This window comes from Somniosus microcephalus, chromosome 3 (assembly GCF_052327205.1).
Source record: "Somniosus microcephalus isolate GS21.2 chromosome 3, FLI_Smic_1.0, whole genome shotgun sequence".
In the NCBI taxonomy this organism is placed as follows: domain Eukaryota; kingdom Metazoa; phylum Chordata; class Chondrichthyes; order Squaliformes; family Somniosidae; genus Somniosus; species Somniosus microcephalus.
Genome location: NC_140989.1, coordinates 283,437,262 through 283,460,587, shown reverse-complemented (window position 1 = coordinate 283,460,587; position 23,326 = coordinate 283,437,262). Strand labels below are relative to the sequence as shown.

Here is a 23,326-nt window from a genome sequence, read left to right as displayed (position 1 = left end):
GCCCAAACTTTCTTTGTGGAGCCCAGAGGATCACTCCTGCTCTTCCAGGCCCCACAAAACTGATTTTTACACTTACCTGTAAAGGCCTCTGTTTTTTGCCCGTCAGGTTTTACTGATCAGAGCATCCGCGGAGGACGCTCCTCCCAGTAGCCTGTTAAAATAGCTTTGGGGTCCTGTGTACGACATAGGAGCCCGATTTACATGTATTCACGAGGTGTCTGCCTGAGTCAGGTGAGTGCCTCAACTGCCCAAGATAACAATGACGTTAAAATGGCCACGGGTTTGTAAAAATGTGTGTTCACCAGGTGGTGAGAGTTAAAATTCCTCGCATAATCTCTCCTCATAACTAAAGCCTATTTGTAAGTAAATTATTTGTAAGTAAGAACATAGGTGTACTAGAAGAGGATATGGAACAATTGATAGAGCTAACTGTAGAAAAGGAATTGATTCTGGAAAAAAAATTGCAGAATTCCTGGTCGGTAATTCACTTGGCTCTGATGGCATGCACGCTAGGTTGTTGAGATACTTAGACTTCCCTACTTCAGTGGCAATAGTTCAAGAGTAGATTTAATTGAGGTTTTTAAAATTACAAAGAGTTTTGCTGAAGCGAATAAGAAAAGACTATTTCCTCTGGTTGGGGAGTCGGTGATGATGGGTCATCAACTTAAAATTGTCACCGAGAGAGTGAGGAGAAAGACTAAGAGAAATTTCTTTATACAGAGGGTTGTTGAACATAGGGGCCTAGAAATTCGGTGGGCTGCGCCACCAGTTAGTGCCTAAAGAGGGCGCCACTGGCCACGCCTCCCGCGATATTTAGCTGGGGCGCTAATGGCGGCGTTAGCCTGTTGCGCTGCGCTGCCACCGATGACGTCATCGGTGTGCGCAGCGCCCCGATCGCGATATTTGGCAGCGACCGCCTCTGTAGTGCCGCTCGCTAATCGCGCTCGGTTCACGGGGCCTACCTGTGACGGCAGTGGCGCAAATTAAGGTGGAGGTGCGGGGCGGTGGTTTTTTTCAGCGGCCGCCTGCCAGCACCTCCGTCCCCAGCCTCCTGTTCTCCCCCCGCGGCATTGCCGGCTGTTTTCCGAGAGCCCGGCACTTCTCCTCGGTGCCGGGCTCTTTTGCCGGCACTCGCGATCACTCATCGCGCTGGTGCAGGCCCCTCCCCCTTAAGAATGGGAGGAAGGCCTGCAGTACCGCAGCGCGCCGTGCCACAGTGTGTGGCGCTGCGGCATGTTGCGCTGCGATATTCAGTTACAGCGCCCTAAGAGGGACGCGGAGCGCCTCGAGCCTCGCCCCGTGTCCCTCTTGGGGCGCTCAAGCTGAATTTCCGGCGATTGCTGCTGCTCAGATCGCAGCGCAAAATCTGGTGCCCAGGCGAGCTTGGCACCCCGTTTGCGGCTCCACCCAATTTCTCCCCAGAATGTTTTGCCACAGGGTGTAGTTGAGCCAAAGACCATTGCTTCTATTAAAGGAAAAATTGGATAAATATTTGAAGCAGAGTAAGATACAAGGTTTTGGGAGCGCGTGGGGCAGTCGGATTAATTTTGGATTGTTCTAGCAAAGAGCTAGCACAGGTACAATGGGCCAAATAGTCTTCTGTGCTGTAAATTTCTATGGTTCTATCTTAGTGAATCTCTTTTTCACCTTCTCCATACCCTTGATAGCCTTCCAAACGTAGGGCGCTCAAAACTGGACACAATATTTTAATTGCAGAGGAAATCTTACCCCATGACATAAAAACGCAACACAATATTTTAGAAACTTTGATGGAGAAATTCAACTTACAGCTGCTGGTTTTGTGCCCTTAAAATGGGCAGTAGGCCTCTCAATTTCAAGTTGCAAACTGTCATGCCCAGTCTGGACTGGAAGTGCGCCAGACACCATATTAGCTTGGGTGACTTTTAGTTGTTCAAGTGCCTGCCTACAACAGGCATTAGACTCCTTAGATATGTAAATTGGGGTCCTATGCCACTTGGAGCACCTCAAATGCGAAACTCAGCCACAAACGGGCAGAGCTTGCGCCGAACATGCGCCACCTATTTGTGCCAGGACTTGAACAGCCGAACCAGAGATCCTTAAAGGCACTGCTGGTGGTCACAAGATTACATTTTTATTTTTGTTGGACCAGGAGAAGCAAGAGTGCTCCTCCTGGGACCACAAAAAAACTCTGTCCTACTGCCGGCGTGTTCGAGTCACCCCGACCGGGATTGCATGACACCCCTCCCCCAGAAGCAATCTGCTGGCTTTTTAAAACATTTGTGTTATAAATCTCATCATTCATCAAGAAACTACTCGTGAAATAACGCTGGACGGCCAGCTGGTGGCGCCGTCCAAGGAGTATAAATACTCGGGCGTCGGCCCCAGCTTGCCAGGGACATTTTATAAGACAAGGAACTAGAAGTACAACTAGACCTCCATGTTCTGAAACAAGTTGATTAAAGCCTTGCTTTATGCTCAAACCAAGTGCGTAGTGAGTTTTATTACGTCAATTTGTTTATGGGATGTGGGCGCCGCTGGCAAGGCCAGCATTTATTGTCCATCCCTAATTGCCCTCGAGAAGGTGGTGGTGAGCCGCCTTCTTGAACCGCTGCAGTCCATGTGGTGAAGGTACTCCCACAGTGCTGTTCAGGAGGGAGTTCCAGGATTTTGACCCAACGACGATGAAGGATTGGCGATATACTTCTAAGGCAGGATTGTGTGAGACTTGGAGGGAAAGGTGTTCCCATGCACCTGCTGCCCTTGTCCTTCTAGGTGGAAGAGGTCGCAGGTTTGGGAAGTGCTGCCGAAGAAGCCTTGGCGAGTTGCTGCAATGTATCTTGTAGATAGTACACACTGCAGCCATGGTACACCAGTGGTGGAGGGAGTGAATGTTTAAGGTGGTGGATGGGGTGCCAATCAAGCTTTGTCCTGGATGGTGTCGAGCTTCTTGAGTGTTGGAACTGCACTCATCCAGGCAAGTGGAGAGTATTTCATCACACTCCGGACTTGTGCCTTGTAAAAGGTGGAAAGGCTTTGGGGAGTCAGGAGGGGAGGCACTCGCAGAATACCTAGCCTCTGACCTGCTCTTGTTGCCACAGTGTATGTGTGACTGGTCCAGTTAAGTTTCTCGTCAATGGTGACCCCCCAGGATGTTGATGGTGGGGGATTCGGCGATGGTAATGCCATTGAACGTCAAGGGGTGGTGGTTAGACTCTCGCTTGTTGGAGATAGTCATTGCCTGGCACTTCTGTGGCGTGAATGTTACCTGCCACTTATCAGCCCAAGCCTGAACGTCATCCAGGTTGTGTTGCATGTGGGCATGGACTGCTTCATTATCTGAGGAGTTGTGAATGGCACTGAACACTGTGCAGTCATCAGCGAACATCCCCATTTCCGACCTTGTGTTGGAGGGAAGGTCATTGATGAAGCAGCTGAAGATGGTTGGGCCTAGGACACTGCCCTGAGGAACTCCTGCAGCGATGTCCTGGGGCTGTGATGATTGACCTTCAACCACCACAACCATCTTCCTTTGTGCTAGGTATGACTCCAGCCAGTGGAGAGTTTTCCCCCTCCCGATTCCCATTGACTTCATTTTTACTAGGGCTCCTTCATGCCACACTCTGTCAAATGCTGCTTTGATGTCAAGGGCAGTGACTCTCGCCTCACCTCTGGAATTCAGCTCTTTTGTCCATGTTTGGACCAAGGCTGTAATGAGGTCGGGAGCCGAGTGGTCTTGGCGGAACCCAAACTGGGCATCAGTGTGCAGGTTATTGGTGAGTAAGTGCCGCTTGATTGAGAGTAGACTGATGGGGCGGTAATTGGCCAGATTGGATTTGTCCTGCTTTTTGTAGACAGGACTTACCTGGACAGTTTTCCACATTGTCAGATAGATGTCAGTGTTGTAGCTGTACTGGAACAGCTTGGCTAGAGGCAGGGCTAGTTCTGGAGCACAAGTCTCAGCATGATAGCCGGGATGCTGTCAGGGCCCATAACCTTTGCTGTATCCAGTGTGCTCAGCCATTTCTTGATATCACGTGGAGTGAATCGAATTGGCTGAAGACTGGCTTCTGTGATGGTGGGGACCTCAGGAGGAGGCCGATATGGATCATCTACTTGGCACTTCTGGCTGAAGATGGTTGTAAACACTTCAGCCTTGTCTTTTGCACTCACCTGCTGGGCTCCACCATCATGGAGGATGGGGATATTCATGCTGCCTCCTCCTCCCGTTAGTTGTTTAATGGTCCACCACCATTCACGACTGGATGTGGCAGGACTGCAGGGCTTTGATCTGATCCGTTGATTGTGGGATCACGTAGCTCTATCTATAGCATGCTGCTTCCGCTTTTTAGCATGCATGTAGTCCTGTGTTGCAGCTTCCCCAGGTTGGCACCTCATTTTTAGGTACGCCTGGTGCTGCTCCTGGCATGCTCTTCTATACTCCTTATTGAACCAGGGTTGGTCCCCTGGCCTGATGGTAATGGTAGAGTGAGGGATATGCTGGGCCATGAGGTTACAGATTGTGGTGGAATACAATTCTGCTGCTGATGGCCCACAGCGCCTCTTGGATGCCCAGTTTGGAGCTGCTAGATCTGTTCTGAATCTATCCCATTTAGCACAGTGGTAGTGCCACACAACACGAAGGAGGGTGTCCTCAGTGTGAAGACCGGACTTCGTCTCCACAATAACTGTGCAGTGGTCACTGCTACCAATACATGGACAGATGCATCTGCGACAGGTAGATTGGTGAGGACGAGGTCAAGTAGGTTTTTCCCTCATGTTGGTTCTCTCACCACCTGTCGCAGGCCCAGACTGGCAGCTATGTCCTTCAGGACTCGGCCAGTAGTGGTGCTACCGAGCCACTCTTGGTGATGGACATTGAAGTCCCCCACCCAGAGTACATTCTGTGCCCTTGCTACTCTCAGTGCTTCTTCCAAGTGGTGTTCAACATGGCGGAGTACTGATTCATCAGCTGAGGGAGGGTGGTAGGTGGTAATCAGTAGGAAGTTTCCTTGCCCATGCTTGACCTGAAGCCATGAGACTTCATGCGGTCCGGAGTCAATATTGAGGACTCCCAGGTCCACTCCTTCCTGACTGTATACCACTGTGCCACCACCCCTGGTGGGTCTGTCCTGCCGGTGGGACAAGACATACCCAGGGATGGTGATGGAGGAGTTCGGGACATTGGCTGAAAGGTATGATTCTGTGAGTATGACTATGTCAGGCTGTTGCTTGACTAGTCTGTGGGACAGCTCTCCCAATTTTGGCACAAGTCCACAGATGTTGTGAGGAAGACGTTGCAGGTTGATTGGGCTGGGTGTGCCATTGCCGTGTCCGTAGCCAGTGCCGAGGTCGATGCCGTCCAGTTTCATTCTTATTATTTTGTTTCGTAGCGGTTTGTTACAACTGAATGGTTTGCTAGGCCATTTCGGAGGGCAGTTAAGAGTCAACCACATTGCTGTGGGTCTGGAGTCACATATAAGTCAGAACAGGTAAGGACGGCAGATTTCCTTCCCTAAAGGAACCAGATGGGTTTTTCCGACAATTCGATAGTTTCATGGTTACCATTACTGATACTAGCTTTATATTCCAGATTTATTTAATTAACTGAATTTAAATTCCCCAGCTGCCGTGGTGGGATTTGAACTCACGTCTCTGGATCATTAGTCCAGGCCTCTGGATTACTAGTCCAGTGACATTACCGCTACGCTACCATACCCGCTGGCTGTATATGAGAACTAGCAGATTTCCAGCCGGCGAGCTGCAGCGGGGCACCTGTTTGGTGAGTACAGCTCACCTGCAGCATTTAAATAAGGCTTGAAGCCAAATTTGCCTCAGGCTGGCACATGGAACAGTCACTCTGCCGACTTTTTAGGCGCAAGTCAAATTTCTCCTCCTTTATTTGTTGGTATATTGTGTGGTAATTGAGATATCAACACTGTAGAATGAAGCAATTTTCCACATCAGACACCAAGGACGCGATTTTCCCGTTGGAGGCAGGTTTCGGTTTGGGTGGGTTCCAAACCCACCTCCACTGTCAGGTGGGAAAAATTTGCGATTTTCCCCTAATTGGCCAGTTACTTTCAGAGGTGTGGGTTCCCCTGGGCCAATTAGTCTTTTGGGACTGAAACTCGCCTCTGCTGACGTCACTTATCCAGCTTCATTTAAGGGCTGCTTGCTGCCTTGGCTCATTCCACTGGTTTTTGGTCAATGGTGCACCACTTCCAAGCTGTTATCTCCTTGAAGAATGGCCAGCTCCAAGGCAAGGGCCTCCCTGAGGTTCTCGGATGAGGCGCTGGGTATGCTGGTTGAGGGGGCGAAAGCTAGCAGGGAAGTGCTCTTCCCTTCATCTGGGAGGAAGAGGTCTCCCAAAGAAACCAAGGCTGTGTGGGTCCAGCTGACAAGGGATATAAACTCCAGATCTGTGTGCAGATTGGGTGATTGTTTCTGTTTATTGATGAAATGCCATCCCTATGTGAATGTATTAAAATTAGGTGATGGCAAACTGTTGGCGTGATGGCATCTGTTATTTCGACTTAGGCAGCTCCACATTGTGGGCTCCGCGACACTTGAGTGGTCAGGTTGGTGGTCAGAGTGAAAGGAGGCCAGAGAGTCATGGCTATTGACAATGATGTCTTAAGATGGAGCCAAGCACATGTGCCACAATGGGCAACCTATGCAAATCTGGCCAGGATGAGTGCATCCCTTGCATCACGGGCAGCCATGTGCTCGCGTGCTGCCGGTCGATATGCCGCCGCTCTGTCCTCCTCCTCCTCCTCCTCATCTGAGGAGGCTATGAACTGAACCACTTGCTCATCAGGAAGCTGCAAGCCATGATGTTGTGCCATGTTTTGCGGTGCACAGCAGACCACAACCATTCTGGAGACCCTGGCTGCTGAATACTGCAGGGCTTCACCTGATCTGTCAAGGTATCGGAATCGCATCTTCAGCAAGCCAATGGTTTGCTCGATGATGGACCTGGTCGAAATGTGGCTGGCGTTGTAGCACTCCTCAGCCTCATTAACTGGCCTGCTGATCGGCATCATTAGCCACTTCTTCAGGGAGTAGTCCTTGTCACGAAGGAGCCATCCGTTAAGTTGGTTTGGCGGATTGAAGAGCGGAAGAACACTAGAGTTCCGCAGGATGAAAGAGTTATGGCAACTACCACAGAACTTGCAAAATCTCCGCCTTGTGGTTACACACCAGCTATGCATTGAGGGAGTGGAAGCTCTTGCGGTTGACAAAGATAGCTGGGTTTTAATGGAGTGCCCTAAGGGCCACATGTGTGCAGTCTATGACGTCCTGCACCATTGGCAAGCCTACCATATTTGCAAAGCCAGCTGAACGCGCAGTTACACTTGCTTGATCCCTTGAGAAGTGGATGTAATTATGCGCCTTTGCGAAAAGGGCATCGGTAACCTGTGTGATGCAACTATGGGCGGCCGACTGGGAGATGCCGCTGATGCCTGCTGATGATCCCTGGAAGGAGCCCGAGGCAAAAAAGTTGAGTGCGGTGGTGACTTTGACAGCTACTGGTAAAGGGTGTCCACCCGCTCCTCTGGGCTCCAGGTGTTGGTGCAGCAGTGCGCAGATATCTCCGACAACCTGTCGCGAAAGTCTCATCCTCCTTTGGCACTGCTGCTCAGTCATGTTGAGGTAGCTCATCCTCTGTCTGTAAACGCTGTGTTGGGGGTATCTCCTGCGGCAACGTGCTTCCATGCGCTGGTGCCTTCTGCCCTGTGCAGCATCAGGTTGGTGCTGTTGCTGCTGAGCTGCCTGGGTCTGCTGCTGCCGTGGCTGCTTCTCATCCGAATCTGAGGTTCATGGTGAAAGGAAATAAATGGTTCCCATGCTGCTGGCAGATACCTCCGTTGGGGAAGCGCTCAGTCCATCGGGGAGAGGGTCTTCCAAGGAGGTCAGACAGTTGAGAGATAGAAGCTGCAGCACCTCCGACTTCGGTAGGCCTGCTAAAAATGCTGAAAGAGCTGTGGAACCAAAGTTCTGCCACCTGCAACTGCTCCCTGATGAAAGCTCCGTTTTAATGGTGGAGCTGCAACTGTGAGGAGGCCACCCACTTGTCAACCCGCCAGGATTAGCTGGCGTGGTTTAGGAGGGTTGTGCAACACGCACAAAATGTGGCAAAATAACAAAGGCCTGTCAAAATAGGATTATAGAGGCCCTTAACAACTATTTAAGGGTCTTAACTACCTCTCCCGACTGATGGAGGCAGGACCGAATCGCACCCATCAAGCCCACCTCCGGCAAAATTGCGTGGAGGCGGGTTGGAGGCGGGCTCCAAACCCGCCCTCACTTTGTGATTTTGCCAACTGTCCCGCCTCCAAACCCGCCTTCTCGGGGCTGGGAAAAGTTGCCCACAAGGGTTAGCCTCAAGCACCCGCAGGTAAGATGTAGCACAGACAGATGCAGAGTAAATTTCTCCTCTACCCCAATAACGGGTGGGGAAGAGATATCTTCCGTGCACTAATTGTACTAAAATCGTAGACTTGTTATTAAATAAGAAACCAAACCCACTATACTGTAAACCACTCAATGTGATTCTGAACATTAATTTTCATTTTAGGATGTGCAGATAACAATTAACAATCTATCCCAGACTTTACTTAATTATAAACTGTGAGCCAGAGTAGGAGGTTTATTTCAATGGCGCCACACACAATGACATCATAAAAATACACTGACTGGGAGGAGAGGAACATTCAAGAAAAGTGCCACAGAGACAGATTTCATTACTGCCTAAGAGGTTGAAATAATCCTTATATTTCTAATTTCTGTGCGCTTGTTTTTCTGTAAACGACACTCAAACAAATAGAAAATCAGCAGAGTTCTGTACAGCAATTATATTAACTTGTCTTACAGTGACTGTATAAATTGTACATACAATCATTGTATTAACATACGAACAAGGAGCAGGAGTAGGCCACTCGGCCCTTCGAGCCTGCGCCGCCATTCAATAAGATCATGGCTGATCTGATTACTCCACATTCCCGCCTACCCCCGATAACTTTTCACCCCCTTGCTTACCAAGAATCTATCTACCTCTGCCTTAAAAAAATCCAAAGACTCTGCTTCCACCGCCCTCTGAGGAAGAGAGTTCCAAAGACTCACGTCCGTCTGAGAAAAAATGTCTCCTCATCTCTATCTTGAATGGGCGACCTCTTATTTTTAAACAGTGACCCCTAGTTTTAGATTCTTCCACAAGAGGAAACATCCTCTCCACATCCACCCTGTCCAGACCCCTCAGGATCTTATATGTTTCAATCAAGTCACCTCTTATTCTTCTAAACTCCAGCGATACAAGCCTAGCCTGTCCAACCTTTCCTCATAAGACAACCCGCCCATTCCAGGTATTAGTCTAGTAAACCTTCCCTGAACTGCTTCCAACGCATTTACATTCTTCCTTAAATAAGGAGACCAATACTGTACACAGTACTCCAGAAGTGGTCTCACCAATGCCCTGTATAACTGAAGCATAACCTCCCTACTTTTGTATTCAATTCCCCTCACAATAAACGATAACATTCTATTAGCTTTCCTAATTACTTGCTGTACCTGCATAGTAACCTTTTGTGATTCATGCACTAGGACACCCAGATCCCTCTGCATCTCAAAGCTCTGCAATCTCTCACCATTTAGATAATATGCTTCTTTTTTATTCTTCCTGCCAAATTGGACAACTTCACATTTTCCCACATTATACTCCATTTGCCAGGTCTTTGCCCACTCACTTAACCTATCTATATCCCTTTGTAGCCTCCTTATGTCCTCTTCACAATTTAACTTTCCTACCTATCTTTGTGTCATCAGCAAATTTAGCAACCATACCTTCGGTCCCTTCATCCAAGTCATTTGTATAAATTGTAAAAATTTGAGGCCCCAGCACTGATCCCTGTGGCACACCACTCGTTACATCTTGCCAATCAGAAAATGACCCATTTATGCCTACTCTCTGTTTCCTGTTAGCTAGCCAATCTTCTATCCATGCCAATATGTATTGACCTGCAAATACAGCGACTGTATTGGCATACATATACAGCGCACTGCATTTACCTGCATACACAATAGGCCATATTTTGCGACCCCTACGGGTGCGTATGAGGTGTGTACGTGCCCGTAGGGGCCGCGCAAGTACCAGGTTTAGGCACACTAAAACCCGGAAATTGCGATCTGTCATTCTTGACAGATCCTCCGTATCCCCGGAAGATGGACCTCTGCGGGTGGAGAGATGCACTATTTGCCCAACTTTCGCCTGCTGAATGCCCGTGAAATTCTAACGCCTGGTAACCAGCATAAGAGTTTTAAAAAATAGAAAAATAAAATTTAATCACTTATTTATACATTAAAAACCCGGTCCAATAAGGTAAGTTTATTTTTAGCCCCTTTAAAATATAAATTTTTCTTCCAAAAATTAAATTTTTGTTTAAAATATTTAATTAAATGGCATTTTAATACATTTTAAATATGCAATTAAATTTTTTTTTCATATGTTCGTGCATTTTTTAAGTGATCCCCATTCATACTTATGGGGTTTCCGTACATACGGAACTCCCATAAGAATGAATGGGGATTCCCTTCTTTTATTGGTTGGGCTGGCCCCCGTGATCCCAGGGGCTCTTGCGAACCGCATGTGCCCCTGAGATACGTGGGCCTCTGCCCGCGTGTACCCGGAGAAGCCCAGGATTGCAAGTCTCCGTACCTCCCGGGACACCAGGTAAATTCGCAGATTTTTTACAGGTCAGAGGCATCCGCCCACGCGAAGCCTTCGATCGCAAATTTTAGGCCATTGTTGTATTAACCTGTATGTACGACTGTATTGACCTGTATGTACAGTGATATGTAGTTTCAACAATTTATATACACAGCAACAGTAGTAACCTGTAGGTACAGCAATTGTGGTAATTTCTATGCACAGGAACTGTATTAACCAGTGACAGTATTAACCTGTACGGACAGCAACTGCATTAACCTGAATATACATGAGGATTGTATTGACTCCCACATACAGCAACTAAATTAACCTGTATATACAGCTTCTGCATATCCCTGCATATATAGTGACAGTATTGACAGCAATTGCTTTAGCCTGCATATACAACCATTGTATTAACTATACATAGTGAGTACCTTTACTTGTACGCACAGCAAGTACATTAACTAGAATATACTGTACTGTGACTACAGTAACCTGTTTATATAGCAATCATATTAATCTGTGTATACAGCGTCTGTGTTAACTGCATAAACAATGAATGCATTAACCTGTAAATACAGAAACTATCACCTGTAGATACTGGGATTGCTTTAACCTTTAAATGAGGAAACTGTGTAAATCTAGATACAGTGATTATATTAAGTGGAATATAATGCAACTGTACTAACTTGTATATACAGCTCCTAGTACAGTACCTTGTACAAAACAAAATTGTGTTAACCTGTATACACAGTGATTGTATTAACCTGCATATACAGAGCTTGTGTAAACTGTGAATACAGCATCTATACTAACTGTATATGCAGTAAGTGCATCAAGCTGTATATACAGTAACTGTTACCCTGTATAAACAGCAATTGTAATAACCTGTATACACAGACACAGTCAGTTCATTAACCTGTATATGCAGAGAACATTAACCTGTACATACAGCAACCTGTATATAGAGACTGTAATAAATTACATACACTGACTATATTAACCTGTACATACAGTGTATTAATTAATCTGTGTATATACAGCAACTGTATTAACCTGTATGACTCACACAAGCTACATCTTATGTCACTATCGCATTATATGAGCTATAAAAACAGAGACCCCAAAACTCCACAAAGACCCTCAGTATCTAAAACTTACAATGAAATAAAACCTCAGCCGCCTCACTAGGCTGTAGCTGTTTACCTCTCACACAGCGAACAATGAGCTTTCATGACATTTTCATTGATTGACCACATTTCAAACTGATACCGTCATGCCTGAATCTGCAGTTTCCCCTTCCTCCAACCTCTCGCTGTCCAAGTTTACACAAGTTCACAACCTGCACAGACATCAAAATATGCAAAGAGCATAACTAGTGTTTTAGGTACACACATATTGACAACTCCATCACATAAGGGGTTAACAGGTAGAAGCCCCTCTAGTACTAGTCCAGGTTCCTTTGATTGCCTCACTGATTAAGATAAACCTAGAGTGCACCTCTTACTTGTCAAGTTCCTCCTTGGTGCTTGCTACCAGCATCTGCTGCTGCTGTGTTAAATTTCTCAGCTGCCCGTGTAGCAGACTTCGCTCCTTCTCCATCTGTTTGCGAAGTAAGATCATTTCCCTCTCCAGGTTACGGGCACTGCACAAGGAGAAGGAGAAGAGGGAGTCTCGGTAGATAGGGCTGCTCTTTGACAGCATGGCCAGCCACAGAGGAGCCATCTCCCAGTCAGGAGAACCTAGATGCAGTCAACAAGAAATGCAGCGAGCATTTACTTTTTTTTAGAAAAGTACAGGAAATCAAATTCCACGAAGAGAGGGTGGTAATGAATCAACCGGACAGCAGCATTCACCTTCACATATACCAAGTAGCAGCCATCACAGAGTGAGCCAGTCAGCAGTGACAGTTTTACACAGAGAAAAGCACAGGTCCATTATTCTCTGAATATTCTTAGTGCTGAAGATATTGTTCGAGTCCAAGTCGACAAGCAGCAGATCCTTCCTGTCCAGGCTTCACTCTGCTCCCTCTCCCTTCTCCAGTCCTGTCCAGGATAAACTGTTAAGAGTATCCTTACTCCTCCCCTATTGCCTCCCCTTCCTGCAGCTTAGCACAAACGTCAAAGCACATAGACACACTGCCAAAAAAAAGGTTGAAGGTCAACTGGTTTGCCCATCAGCAAATTCTGGAACATTCCTCAAACAGCAATGGTACTAATCTACAACTGCTCTTTTTAAAAAAAACTGAATAGTGTAAATCGAGGTAAATTTAACAGTTGCTGGTTAGCAGCTGCATGCTACGATTTAACAAAGCACAGATGCACCACAGAGGGTAGACACTCAATAGACAAAATCCCCACACCCCGCAGGATAATCCACTCAAGTACAGAATTATTGGAAGTAATCCAATCAGAGGACAATTGTGGTTATTTCCCCAAAGGCAATAAAAAATCATTTTAAAAAGGTCTGGCTTAAGCCAGTAATGACCGGACCCAGCGCCAAAGGAACTCGGAGAGGAAAATAGAAAATGCTTTAGAGTAAGAATGACAGCAGCACCACAGACTGAGGCAATTGTTCTGAAAGACAGTGTTACATCAACCACCCATCATTTTTCAAACAACATATGGTTTGTGTTTACTGTATTTGGGTCAGGTTTATTGTGTACATGTTGACAGGAAGTAAACCGTACTCAACAAAAAGAATACTACCTTGTAACATTCAGCTGCAACTGCCAGTGCCTTCTATTATTATACAACAACTACAATAACAACCACTAAAACTTTAACATAGAAAATGTCCCACGGTGCTTTTCAGAGGGGGGAGAAAAAAGTAAATTGGAATAGATAGAGATTGGACACTGAGTTATGGAGGGAGAAACTAGGTGGGGTGACCATAAGCTTGATTGGAATCCGTGGCAAAAGAGAACAGCTTGCAGCGAGGGCTGGAAATTATGTCTTCAATCTTCTTTGCGTTCAGTTGGAGAAGTTATGGCTCATCTATGACTTGATGCCAGAAAGGCCATCTGACAACAAAGAGGTAGTCATAGGGTCAAGAGAAGTGGTGAACCGATAGAGTTGGGTATAATCAGCTTACATATGAAAGCTGACTTCATGCCTGTGGATGATTTCACTGAGGGAGTATGTAGATGATTTTTTTTCTGGAGATATGCTGGCTGTGTTCAGACAGGTAAGAGTGGGACCTAGCAAAGGCAGTCTGTCCCATGAAGCTGGTCAACAGAAAAGAGGCAATGTAAGAAGTTGGCATGGTTGACTGTGTCAAATGCTTTGGACAGATCAAGGAAGGATAATAACACAACATAGTCACGCTCATTTCTAACTTTGGTCAGGGCAGTCTCAATTCTATGAGAAGGGTGGACCTGAACCGGAGGGATTTGAACAATGAGTTTTGGAACAAATAAACATAGAGCCGAGTGGGGGCTGGTGACAAGTTCAAGGATTTAAAGAGAGGAAAGGGAGGTTAGAAATGGGGCAGCAGTTGGAGATACATGCAGAATAAAAACAGCGTGACCTCACCGGGGAAGAAGCCCTGTGTGTTGGGGACACTTCAGTACAATGGACACCATTTTGTGTCATAAGGACCATTGGGTTACAAGCTCTATGCATCCTGTGCTTATTATGCCCTGTGCTCCCAGGCCACCACTCTCCCTTTTGCTGCACTGTGTAAGAAATAGCTGTTAGATTCAAAGATGGGTTTTAATTCTTAGAACAGAGACTGACAACATGCAGCCAGGAACAGAAAGCAGAAATGCCAGCAAGGCCAATTAACAAACACCAAAATGATAAGAAGGTCGTAAAATGCAAGGAAACAGGGAGGATAGCACCTGCTAGATAATAAGGAGCCACAAAGCCATAAAATGTCCTTAAAGAAACATAACAAAACATTCCTCAGAAAGATAAGAGGGAGGCCTTGTCAGTCATGCAGAAAGGGATGGGGAGGGATGCCTTCCCACTTCACAATTGGACAATAGGATGGGGGATCAAATGATTGACACCAGGTGATTACCAGCTCACCGAAATAACTATAAATATAGACGACCGAGAGAGGAAATTAGGTAGTTAGGGGCAAAGGCTTCCCTGAGGTGGCTATGGCCTAACACCTTGGTCAAGTTTAGCCTCTGAGGTGGCTGACGGCCTCACACCTCCAACAGCTTGAGAGATGACCCAACGGAAGTGACCACTGCAGCAGACTGCATGAATCCACCGAGACCACCGTACTGCCTCCCCGTCCGTCCGGTCGTGGCATTCCAATTCGGGAGTCGTAGATCGCTTTCTACTGTCATGGATTGTATGTCTATTATACTCAACTTAAACCATATGTAATATCTGATTATGCTTTAAAACTGTAGCTCTTTAATAAAAGCCTTACAGCTTCTAAAGCCCTGTTCGGTAATGTGTGTGTGACCCTGTGATCCTAATCTTACAATGGTGTCAGAAGTGGGATCACAGAGTTAGGAGTTATAAGGTTCCAGTCGGGGTGACCGGAGGGACCGGTCGAATGCACATGATTGTTGCTTAGACTGAGTATAGTGTTTTATTCTCTCTGAAAGAAGGGAGCGGTAAAGAGCTTGTTGAAAGGTAAAACCAGAAATACAATGGCGTTGGCATATCACCGGGAACAGTTGATAGATAGCCTGAAGGAGAGATAGCCTGAAGGAGGTAAAGCATAAAGTGCAGGAGAGAGAGGGAGAGATAAAGAAGGAAAAAGATCTAATTTGCAGGCTAACCAACCTGAAAACTCAGCAAAGGAAGGGAAAAAACAGGGATTTGGAAAGCCAGGCAAAGCTGCTGAGACACCGATTTAAAAAGGGGGGAAAAAAGATCAATTTAAAGTTTTACCGACATGGAAGTTATTAACGTCTGTGCCGAGACAAATAAAACACAAGATTTGCTGAGTGAAAGGAACCTTAAAAAATGCTGGAATTTAAGTTTGTGTGAAAATGTGTGTTAAAGTGTGAAAGTTTTCCTGACTATGAATGTTTAAGAAGTTACAGTATTTCTTTTGTCTGAAAGTCTGTCTTTAAAAGAAAGATTCTGTTATGTTTGTTTTAGCTCCACCCACTTCTCTGTGTTAAAAGTGTTTAAAACTTTTGTCTTGTCTTGGATTTTGGAAATTTTAAGAATGTGCGAATAAGAATTGGAAAAAAAAAAACTTTGAACTAATTTAAGTTAAGCTGATGTGTAAAAACTGAGAAGAACAATAAAAACTTTGTTTAACAAAAGATTAAGTTTCAGTCTAAGATTTAACCTTGGAGTCGCGGTTGCTATGGTGAAATCTTCCAAAGCAGTTTGATTTGATTTGCTTAAATGTGAAAAACTAATTTTTCTCCAGTTATATTCAATGTTTTTACAGTATTTTGGAAAGACATCTGAAGAAAGGACAATAAGAAATATGACGTAATTTACTGGTTCTGCAAGTATGTACTATTTTGTTTTGTTTTATCTGTTCTGTTCGTGCTTAGTTAAAATGTGAAAACACAACTGTCTTTTTCGATCGGGAAAGTTTTTTTTTAAATTTACGTGAAATGACACAATTGCGTGCGCCTGATAATGTTTCGCTCCAACTTCTTAAAAACCTGCAAAGGAGTTAACCCTTTCCACTGACAGCTGTTTAAGTTCACCGAGCAACAACTTTAGTATGAAATTTAAAGATATTGGACATTATTAAATTTAGGTTTCTTAATTTTAAGTTAATATTTCCCCACAGTGACAGAAGGAAAATTATGATTTGATAAATTAACCCCTTGGGCTCTAAGCAGAGTCACAATGGATTATCTTTTTTCTTTTGCTATATGGAAGTTACCTTGTGAACTAATTGCAGCACTTCTGTCTCTAATGTTAAAACACTGTGTAAGCCACCTAGCCATGGGAATCACTCGTTTCTGAAATTGGAAATGGAAGATAAATTGATAGAAATGAAATTGAACATTGACAAAACCTGTCAGTTCAACAATACTGCTGTTTGGATTTTGGATGATTTTGTAATAACAATATGGACTCAGGCACTATATATTGGGTTACTTTTGCGAAAATAAAATATCCTCTAAAATAATGATAAATAAAAAAGTGTTAATAACTTGGATCAAGTGAGAACGTTTGATCTATGTTTTCTATCTTAAATATTGTACTGGACAGTAAAGATTCTCCAGGACTCATGAATGAGATATGAATGGTAATGAAAGGAAAGTGATTGAGAGTGTAAGATTGAAACAGGAGAATTACACTACTGAATGGGAATTTTCAAAATTTTCTAGTGGAAGTCAGGAAAGTGTAGTTAAGAATAGTAAATTGATAGTTTTCTCTTGGAGACATTTGTGTCCCTGCCTATAATGAACTTTAAAAAAAACAGAATTTGATAGTCTGGTCACTACCCAAGGCATCGGGACCATGCAGAGGAAGATAAGCAAAGATCTCCAGATGACTACAATCTTTTGATAAGACACCTGAAAGCCCAAGAAAGGTTTGTATCGGATGGCACGATATTGAGATACCGGTATGAGTGTGTAAATGTGATTCGTTACGTATGAGGTAATTACCATCCGGGAATGTATGGTGAATCTGCACTGAAGAACGGGTCTCAGACATGCTCAGTTACTTGACAACAGCAAGACATGAAATAGTTGATGTGGCTCAGGAGAGTGAGACAACTTTTAAAGCATTGACACATACTCCATCGAGAAACTATCTAATTAATGAAACAATCAGAATAGAGTTAAACACACTGGTACCTGTTAGAGGGATTGAAATTGAAGTTGAAGTGGAGAGTTACATGGAATCTGGATTGGGACAATTGAGGGCTAAGGAGAAATCATGTTTAGTAAGAATTATCCACAAGATGGATACGAGTAAAAAATAGAGATCTGGAGAATCTTTTAAGTCCAAGATTTTTTGATTAGATGTGAAACTGTAATGTCGCTTGAAATGATTGTAAGACTGAATTTAACTGTGACTGTAATAATTGTGTTTTGTAGGTAACAGAGCGTGGGAAAAACCAGTACGAATCCAGTATGAGGTGGTTTTGGTGGTGCCTCCTGTGTCACTACTACTGCAATTACCATGCTTTACAGTTCTAACAGGACCTGTCCCATCAACCAACACATTTTAAAGTATGAGCTACACAATTGTGTGGCATAATTCGGATACTCGGATACGACATTCCCCTGTTGTTTGAGGGTTTCAGTGAGCTCATGATGCGACTGAACTCCTCCCTAAAGCATTTTTATGTTTTGGAGCAAGACAACTCGAGAATAGATATTGAAATTGACAGCATAGGGGACAACTCACACTGGTGGGATATTGGGCTTAATACATCAACACACGCTTACGTTCGTATTATTTCACACGCTCTGGTAGTTATCCAACTTGTAATGATAGTGTATTTGATATATGTATATACACTATGTAGTAAGACTTTGATACATAAGCCAATTGGGTACCAGCACTAACAAATTAATTGAGCACACCGAAAGAGAAGATCCGAAGCAATGTAGAGGAGATCCCAGGCGGGGTAACATCAGGAAAGACAGAAGAAACAGAGGATACCCCAGGCAGGGCAGAATTGGAACACCGGAACAGTGAATTGAATTTGAGTAAGGGGTCAGAGGTTGCTCCTTCTCCTCAAAGGAATGGACTGTAAGGGAGAAATCTTCAAGACTCCCTACTAACAAACGCCCAAGTTGAGAGAGCAATAAGAACTAGCTAGATTAGTCAAGAGCCGATTGTGAGAAGTCAATAAGGATATTTCCTTCTCAAAGAAGGGAATTGTAAGAAATAGCTGTTAGATTCAAAGATGGGTTTTAATTCTTAGAACAGAGACTGACAACATGCAGCCGGGAACAGATAGCAGAAATGCCAGCAAGGCCAATTAACAAACACCAAAATGATAAGAAGGTCGTACAATGCAAGGAAACAAGGAGGATAGCACCAGCTAGATAATAAGGAGCCACAAAGCTATAAAATGTCCTTAAAGAAACATAACAAAACATTCCTCAGAAAGATAAGAGGGAGGCCTTGTCAGCCATGCAGAAAGGGACGGCGAGGGATGCCTTCCCACTTCACAATTGGACAATAGAATGGTGGATCAAATGATTGACACCAGGTGATTACCAGCCCACCGAAATAAATATAAATATAGACGACCGAGAGAGGAAATCAGGCAGTTAGGGGCGAAGGCTTCCCCGAGGTGGCTACGGCCTAACGCCTTGGTCAAGTTTAGCTTCTGAGGTGGCTGACAGCCTCACACCTCCAACAGCTTGAGAGATGACCCAATGGAAGTGACCACTGCAGCAGACTGCATGAATCCACCCAATCCGAGACCACCGTACTGCCTCCCCGTCCATCTGGTCATGGCATTCCGATTCGGGAGTCGTAGATCGCTTTCTACTGTCACGGGTTGTATGTCTATTATACTCAGCTTAAACCATATGAATATCTGATTATGCTTTAAAACTGTAGCTCTTTAATAAAAGCCTTGCAACTTCTAAAGCCCTGTTGGGTAATCTGTGTGTGAGCCTGTGATCCTAATTTTACTTGCTAATGGCCATTCTATCCATGATCTGACAAAACTGCCATGAAATATTCAATGTGATCACTATTGTACTGATAGTTCCAAATCTTCAAATCTTTCAATTCACTAAGCTCACTATGTCCAGTCTGAATAAGAGTAAAATACTCACTTTTCGATTTGACTGTGGAACTATGGACTGCTGCATGGGCTTCTCTTTAATGACACCTGTTGGATCCGTGGTTCAGTGGATATGCTATTATTAAATAATCACACGGATGCTGTACATTAACAAATAACAGGTCTTTACTGGAGGAGGGTAGTCTCTAGACTGGGGGTACAGAGGCATGCGCAAAGCTTATATACCGGTGTGGTCACTGCCGGTACTACAGTATACAGAAGCTGTAAAAGTAGTTCTGACTTAAAGGCAGATACACTACAATTCCTCCCCTTTTAGATTAGTAATACCACTAATATTCAAATAACAATTAACATTTCAACATGTACATTAAACAACAAAAGTCCATTTATAGATTCAGTCTTTGGGGCGGCTTCCTGACCCTTTCGGGATAGCGCCTTTCCAGAGGTTCTTGTTCTTGGTGCAGAGGCGATTCTCACCCCTTTTCATCGGGTAGTTCATCGGGTTCCACTGCTACTGGGTCTGAAGTAGATGCTACCGGTATGTCGGGTTCATCCCCAGGTACTCGAGACATGGGGTTGACGCGTTCCTGTGACGCTAAGATCTGATCGACGTGGCGTCTCACAATGTTCTCCCCGACATCCACTGTGTACATTAATGGCCCCTGCCTTGTACATATCGTTCCGGGTTGCCACTTCTCTGTTCGATAGTCACGGGCCAAGACTGGTTGCCCTACATTGAAGCTCCTTGTCGGCTCCTCATTGATGTGCTGGAATTGTTTGTCCTCAACATTTCTTCGCACATTTGGTCTGAGCAAGTCCAGACGAGATCTCAACCTTCAGTTAAAGAACATCATGGCTGGGGTCTGGTTGGTAACTGCATGTGTCGCATATCGGTAGGCTAATAAGAAATTGCCCATCTTATGCTGTAGTGGAATTTCATCGTCACACATGGCCTTTATCACCTTCTTAAAGGTTTGTACGAACCTCTCAGCCAATCCATTTGTGGCTGGATGATACGGGGCGGATGTGTAATGCCTTGCCCCATTCCTTTTCATGAATTTTTGGAACTCATCGGACACAAACTGTGGTCCATTATCAGAGCAAATCTGCTCTGGCAAACCGTTTCTGGCAAATATGGTCCGTAGGACTGCAATCGTTTTCTCTGTAGTGGTTGAAGACATTTTTATCACCTCAGGCCACTTTGAATGAGCATCCACTGCTATTAAGAACATTGAGTCCATGAATGGACCAGCGAAATCAATATGCACCCATTGCCATGGAGAGGAGGGCCACTCCCATGGGTGTAGAGGGGCATGTGGTGGTGCATTTTGGACCTTCTGGCATCCTAAGCAGCTCTTAGTTAGGTCTTCAATTTGTTGATCGATTCCCGGCCACCACACATAAGCCCTAGCAAGGCTTTTCATTTTCACTCCCCCCAGATGACCTTCATGTAGCTCATTTAGCACTCTCTCCCTTAACTTGGGTGGAATCACAACTCTGGATCCACACATCACTGTCCCCTGGCATACTGACAGCTGTTCTCTTCTGGATGAGAATGCTGGCAACAGTGAGTCGCCATGTGTTGGCCATCCCCTCACCGTCAATTCATATACCCGTGACAGCGTCGGATCATTGCGGGTCTCCTTCTCTATATCCGCGTTTGTTACTGGCAATCGTTCAATTATTGATGAATAAAATATCTTGATAGGGTCCACTGCTGGTGCTTCCTCCACAGTAGGCAGTGGCAGGCGCGATAGCCCATCAGCGTTCCCATGCTGTTTCGTGCCTTTATATTCTATTTCGTATTGATTCGCCCCTAGAAACAGGGACCATCTTTGTAACCGTTGTGCAGTCATCACTGGAACGCCCTTCTTAGGATTAAAGATGGAGACAAGTGGTTGGTGGTCAGTCAGCAAGGTGAACTTCTGCCCATGCAGATAGTGGTTGAATGTTTTTACTCCCCATACTAGGCTGAGGGCCTCCCTGTCAATCTGGGCGTAGTTGCGCTCGGCTGAGGTTAGTGACCGAGACGCAAAGGCTACTGGCCTCTCCAACCCGTCTGGGAATTTTTGCGACAGCACCGCTCCAATACCGTAGGGTGATGCATCACATGCCAAATGAATTGGTAGTGCTGGGTTGAAATGGGCCAACACCTCTTTTGATGTGATCAATTCTTTACACTTCTGGAAAGCTCGTCTACGTTTGTCATCCCACTTCCATGGTACCCCTGTTTGCAGTAGGGTGTTCAGCGGGTGTAATACCGTAGACAAATTTGGTAAGAACTTGTGGTAGTAGTTTACCAGCCCGAAGAACGACCTCAGTTGTGACACATTTTCCGGTGCTGGAGCCTTGACTACTGCCTTAATCTTGTATGGGGACTTATGTAACCCCTCTTCATCGATGACGTGGACACAATACGAGATCTGTTTCTGGAAAAACTCGCACTTGTGGCGATTAGCTCATAGCCCATACTCCTTTAATCTGGTGAGCACCTTCTCCAAGTTGGCGAGGTGATCACCGTCATTTTCGCCCGTGACCAAGATGTCGTCCAAATAACACTGGGTCCCTGGAATCCCTTGCAGGACCTGATCCATCGCCCTTTGCCAGATAGCCGGAGCCGAGGCTACTCCAAACACCAGCCGGTTGTATTGATAGAGACCTTTATGAGTGTTGATCGTAAGGTAATGTTTTGAAGCTTCTTCTACCTCCATTTGCAAGTACGCCTGGGCTAGATCAATTTTGGTGAAGCGTTTACCTCCAGGTAGCGAGGCGAAAATATCCTCAATTCGTGGAAGCGGATATTGCACCGTGTGAAGGACTGGGTTCACTGTCACCTTAAAATCCCCACAGATGCGGACCTTTATTGGTTCCCCAGGCGTATTACTCAACGACCTCTTCATTACAGGAACGATGGGTGTAGCCCACTCGCTCCAGTCCACTTTGGACAGTACTCCTGAACGTTCCAACCCTTCCAGCTCTGCTTCAACAGCTGGTCTGATCGCATAAGGCACTGGTCTGGCCTTCAGAAACTTTGGGCTTGCATTTTCCTCTATTTTAATCATTGCTGTTATTCCTTTTAGTGTTCCTAGTCCCTCCTGGAACACTTCTTTTGCATCAGTTAGCATTTTTGACAGTCGTCCAGGTGTGACGTCATCATCCTTTTTGGCCTCAACCTTCAGTGCCTGTATGGAATGCCAATCTAATTGTATCTTCTGGATCCATTCACGTCCTAGCAGTGGTGGTCCTCCATTTGGCAATACATACATATCCATTTTAGGTATTTCCTGGCCTTTATATGTCACTTTCACCCTTATTTTTCCTTTGGGGTAGACTTTTTGCCCCGTATACGTCTTCAAGACAATCTCTGTAGCTTTCAAGGGTATGTGTGAAAATAGCCGCTTGTAGTCTCTTTGATTTATGACTGTTAGAGCTGACCCTGTGTCCAATTCCATTTCCACTTGGACTCCGTCTGTCTGGAGTGTAACCCAGATAGTCTGGTGATCCTCCATTTCGGTTACCTTATGTAGTTTCAGACAACCCAGCTCCTTGCTTCCGGAGTCTGTGTCACTTTTCTGTTTGTCTGAACCACTGTCCCTCACTTGGTGTACCTTTTTGTACTTCTCCTGTGGAGATTTCTTACTGTTGGTTTTCTTCCCAGACCTGCAGACTCTTGCTATGTGTCCTGCTTTCCCACACTGTCTGCACACTTGGTCCTTGAACCAACAATCTTTCTGGTCATGTGTTTTTCTGCCGCAGCGATAGCACTTCCCTGTTCCATAGGACATTTCATTGGTGCCATATTCTTGCGGTCTCCGTTGTATCTCTGCAGCGCCCCTTGCGGCTGCATCGTGTGATATTGCCATACTGAAAGCTTTGTCCAGCGTAAGGTCCTTTTCTGATAGAAGCCGTTTCTGGGTTCCTTCACTTTGTAGCCCACACACAAACTTGTCTCTTAACGTGTCTGCTAGTCCCGCTCCA

At 45.3% G+C, this 23,326-nt stretch overlaps 1 protein-coding gene across 12 annotated transcripts in view; it reads right to left on the bottom strand.

Moving 5' to 3' along the window:
- pde4dip (phosphodiesterase 4D interacting protein) overlaps positions 1-23,326 on the bottom strand; it is a 330,703-nt gene that overhangs the window by 70,985 nt on the left and 236,392 nt on the right. The window lies entirely within an intron of this gene.